This window comes from Vespa velutina, chromosome 10 (assembly GCF_912470025.1).
Source record: "Vespa velutina chromosome 10, iVesVel2.1, whole genome shotgun sequence".
NCBI lineage: Eukaryota > Metazoa > Arthropoda > Insecta > Hymenoptera > Vespidae > Vespa > Vespa velutina.
This window is the reverse complement of record NC_062197.1, coordinates 4841010-4846009: the sequence shown is the minus strand read 5'-3', so window position 1 is coordinate 4846009 and position 5000 is coordinate 4841010. Positions and strand designations below refer to the sequence as shown.

The 5000-nt window shown below is 35.3% G+C and overlaps 1 long non-coding RNA gene across 1 annotated transcript in view; it reads right to left on the bottom strand.

Annotated features, from left to right (window-relative positions):
- LOC124952085 overlaps nt 1–4710 on the bottom strand; it is a 13267-nt gene extending 8557 nt beyond the window's left edge. The window contains exon 1 of the long non-coding RNA XR_007101815.1: nt 4571–4710. This is a non-coding gene — a long non-coding RNA (uncharacterized LOC124952085). The remainder of the gene's footprint in view (nt 1–4570) is intronic.
- Nucleotides 4711–5000: the final 290 nt, after the last annotated feature.

Below are 5000 nucleotides of genomic sequence, written 5' to 3'. Positions count from 1 at the left end.
AAGTAAGCCAAAAATATGCCAATGCACGTAATACGTTTCGAGAAAATAAAAAGAAAACGTAATTAATTTCTGTATAATTGCTTTTTTTTTTTTCCTCTTGTCAAGGCGACCAGACACCTCTTATTCGTGGTTTTTCAATCCATGGAAAGCTTTTCGTCACATCGTTTTCCGTTATTACAAATGGAAGATCCTATTATGCATAATATGCATTCTACTTGTGTTCCTAGTTGCAAGCGGATTATATGCTTTCCCGGGATATTTTGTTAAACGTCTTTTGAGAGCATGATTTTCTTAATGAGTCGTCTAATTAACAACAAACAAACGAACTAACGAACTAACGAATTAAGGAACTAACGATCTGACCAAGTAATACATGACAATGTATTATCAAAAATATTAGATCGTTAGCAACAGTAGATAGAAAAGAATCGAAATTTCGCATAGGACTGTGAATCTATTCGACTCATAGAGACAGGTATTTACAGGGTATGCTATACGAGCTAGGAAAAGGGGCAAACGTGACGTAACGAAGAAATCAATAACTCACGGAGAGAGAGAGAGAGAGAGAGAGGAGAGAGAGAGAGCTTTTATCGCGAGCCTTCGTTAGGTTCGACTACCGTATTTCCAAGAATTACGATCTATTAGAAATCTATCGTCGATATGTAGACCTTATCCTTTGTGATAAAAAAAGATCATACCTTTATCGTACATAAGTGAGCGTGAAATAGAGAAAATTCTACGATCCTCCTAAGATCCTCATATTTTTCTTTTGCGATAGCATAATATAACTCTTACTTATCGCCATAGGTGCTAATAATTTCAGAGCCCGATTAAAAGTGTCACCGCAAGTCACCCGTACTTCCTTTGCGCAGCTTTACCTTATCAAGTATGAGAGAAAGAGAGAGAAAGAGAGAGAAAGAGAGAGAGAGAGAGTTCAGGAAAAGCTGAGAAAGTTTTCGAAAGGCGAAGTTAACGCTCGGTCACTGGCCCATGATCGTAGATACCACGAAAAGATAGAACATGCAAGGCATTAAAAGCGAATATATGTGTAAAATCTATGTGAGATTGTCCTGCTGTATGTGTGTACGTGTGTATGCATCGGTACCATTGCACGTACCAACGGCGATTTGTTGGATACATTCCCAAACTGCTTACCAGTCTACACGCTCGCGTGACTTTGTTAGAGCCACTCGCGAATAGTGGAACGCGATTGCGACATAGGGGGTAAAAGGGGTTCGAGTGTCGTGTCGAGACATAGGAAATGGGAGAACTAGAAGAAAGACGAAAGTGTGGAAACTATAGGAACTCCCGCCATCTATATAACAGTTTCGCCATCCATTAAAGCTGGCTGCTACTGGTGCTCTACAGGAAAATAAACGAATTGAATTGTCTGGACGACATGTGGGAATCTTTCCTCCATTTTTTCCCTGTCTCCATACTTACCTCCCTTCCTTCCTCAATCCCTTCCTCCTTTTTCTTTATTTTCTTTTTCTTTTCCTTCTTGAAGTGACTTGACATCAGTATCGGATGAACCCATTCCTTCTAAAGGGGTTTCTCTTTTCTTTCCGTTTTTGTCTTCTTCTTCTTCTTCTTTTTCTTCTTCTTCTTCTTCTTCTTCCTGTTCTTTTCTTTTCTTTTCTTTTCTATTCTATTTTGATTCCCTTCACTTCGATGTAATCACCGTTCAAACGATTTAATTGTTTGGTAAACTAGAAAATTCTTTCGGAACATTTGAGATCGTAACTTCTTTACTTATCTATCCTTTGTGCAAAGAAAAAAAGAAAGAAAAAAAAAAAACAAACAAACAGAAAAAAGAAAGAAAGAAAACCTAAAAACAAGAAAATAAATATTAGAAACAAAGATGAGATAGGAAAAAAAAAAAAAAAAAACAAAAAGAAAGGGAAACGTGAGAAATCACTTAGATCGCGTTTAAATAACACGTGTAACCTGTCCCCAAAGGCAAAAGTCCTCTTTTAAAGTTTTAACAATTCGTAGGCCTAAATCTTGTCTAAGAAAGAGATAGATGTGAACTTTTTCTTGACCCAACACATAGGGACAAACGATCGTGACGAGGGACAGTACGAGACTTGACATTTCCATTTTTCTTCCGTATATCGTCCTTTCAGGAACGTTCGTTCATAAATCTTTTCAGCCGATGTCGAAAGTTCTCGCGATTTCGAATCTATTGGGTACTGTTTGCCAAACAGTTGACTACTACCATTACCTCCTTCCACCACCTCCTCCTCCTCCTCCACCTTCTGCGCCACTTCTTCTTTTTCTTACTCTTTTTTTTTCCTCTCCCTACCTGCAGCACTCCCTTTGATTTTCTTCACTTTAGAAAATCTTTGTCTCCCTTGTGACTCGGCCAAGCTTTCTACGACACGTACTTTTTCTTTCCCGTTGAAAGTACAAGCTTTTTTTACTAGCAGATCAGAAAATGCTTTTTATTTCGTTCCAAGTAATACTTTCTATTCGTAGTGTGTAGATGACGAAGAGAGAGAGAGAGAGAGAGAGAGAGAAAGTAAAGAAAAGAAAAGAAAAAGGAACTAAAAGCGATGAAATATATCGTACGGACGATTTTACAGATGACTCATAATACAAGGTTATTCAGTCCCAATTGCCAAAATAATTTCCTTTTGGCGAATACCTAATTGCAATTGACGTTTGACACGAAAATACAGGCACATAGTCGAAGTAGTAGATAATGGTTGGAAACCTGGCTCTCTCTCCTCGTACCAGGAACATTTCGTCGGAATAGTTTAATGACAAACCACCGATGCAAACCATCGTCGGGCTGTCACTCTAACGCCTCCGGTCGAACATTCAGGGGCCTTCGATTATCTAATTCCTAATGTTCAGGATAACTTTGACGCGAAGTAAAATGACCTCGTTTTTGGACTATAGCCAATTATATTCGTTGCTAACACATAAACTTCGTTATTGCATCGTGTTCCGTTATTATTGAGAAATCAATGACATATGTATATTTTCTATTATGTCAATTTTAATATTTTTCAAATATTATACGGAAGTTTCCGCTGAGGAACACGTACGTCATAAAATAATATACGATCTCCTTCCGCATAATCGATTGTCAAAATACCTATCTCCGTTCTATTTGAATTTAGCATGAAAAGCGGGTCCACGTATGACCACTTTGTTATGGAGTACATCCACTTGAAAATTTCTATCGTAACTTCATACGGACAAATTTATCGCTATTCTCTCTCTCTCTCTCTCTCTCTCTCTCTCTCTCTCTCTCTTTGTAATTCGACTAACCATATCGTTAGAAGACCAATAGTACGACAACTTTTAATTTGAAACCTTCCCACTTAATACCATTTAACGAAAAATAATGTTGGATTTTGTTCTTCTTCTTTTTTTTTTTTTTTGAAACAAATAAAAAAAAAATGGAAGAAGCCAAAAAAAAAAGAAAAAAACAAAAGAAAAAAACAAAAAGAGAAAGAAAGAAAAAATATGTTATAAACGCATAGATACGTATAGCTTATGCCCGTACTTATCTCTCTTATCACGATACTTTTAAGATTGTTAATTAATTTAATTAATTTCCAAATATTTATGAATTAAATCTAATCAATTGTTTTAATCGTAGAACAAGGTATCGTTGTTTCGTCATAACACACTTTAAAGTCCCGTTGTAATGCGATATATGAAATCCGTTTCTCTCCTTGCATTTATTCGCAAATATTCGACGGTAAATTTCAAAGCAAACTCGAGAATTTTCGGTTCACATGAGCAAAAGCATGGAACTTTGCCAGCAATAATCGTAACGCTCCAAAAAGTTCCGAGACATTTCAAGAGGATTTAATCTCTTCACCGCGAAATATCGCCTGACAATGGTAGTTGTTGCGCGCCGTACGATTAAGATTTATATACTTTTCCCTCAAAAATTATCTTTTTAAATATTTTAATCTTATACACACACACACACACACACACATATATACAGACATATGCATTCACGCAGTCATGCATGCACTCATACACAAAGAGATGATGTGATATATTCTATTTATATTTCCTATCAAATTATAAAATAAAGCTTTAATCGATAAAACTCTTGTTCATGAATAATTCTATTAATTTCATGGTTCATCTAATCAAATAATTGAAACGATTAATATTGGAATACCCTGTTTGTATATATATATATATATATAAAATTTCGAAAGAAAAAAGAAAAAATTGTTAGACGTGAAAAAGGAAAGAGAAATATAGATAAGAGAAAAGATATAAGTATAGTTGTTAGATACTAGCTAGATACTTGCTATATCACAAGTACTACGTTCAACTAACGTGTTTCCTCTTCCTGTACCAGACATAAGAGGAACGCTTGAGTGGATTGAACGAAAAACTTTCTCTTGTGGTTCTACTACGGTTCGTTTTCGTTGTGCACTCTTTGCGCGCTCTCGTCACGAAAAGGGACATCGTGCATGAACTCTGAATGAGGTCGGTACATGTGTGTGTGTGTATATATATATATATATATATATATATATATATATATACACATACAAACTCACGCGCACACGCACATATATATACCTACGCGTCTGTTTTTGAAAAAGCTGTTCTCTGCCAATGAGGTAGACACGTTGAAGGATCGTGCTTAGTACTGTCGATAAAACTCATAGAACAAATTTGCTGAAGTAAGCTTCGATATCATCCTTCCTTTTTATTGCCGTATGATCTTTCCCCTCTCCTAGAACAAAAAGAAAATAAATAAAATAAAATAAAATAAAATAAAATAAAATAAAATAAATAATAATAGCAATAATAAAAATTGTATTATTATGAATTCGTTCGATATTGGAAATTTTAATAATCGCCCCCATTCGATTTCTTTGATTTCTCATGGAATTTCTCTCAGTCCAACACAAGCATCCTTCATAAAAATATTTTTTATCTTTATATAGATCGAGAATCATTATAGTTATTCGAATTCTAATGACGAATAACGAAAAGTAATTTCTTTTGGA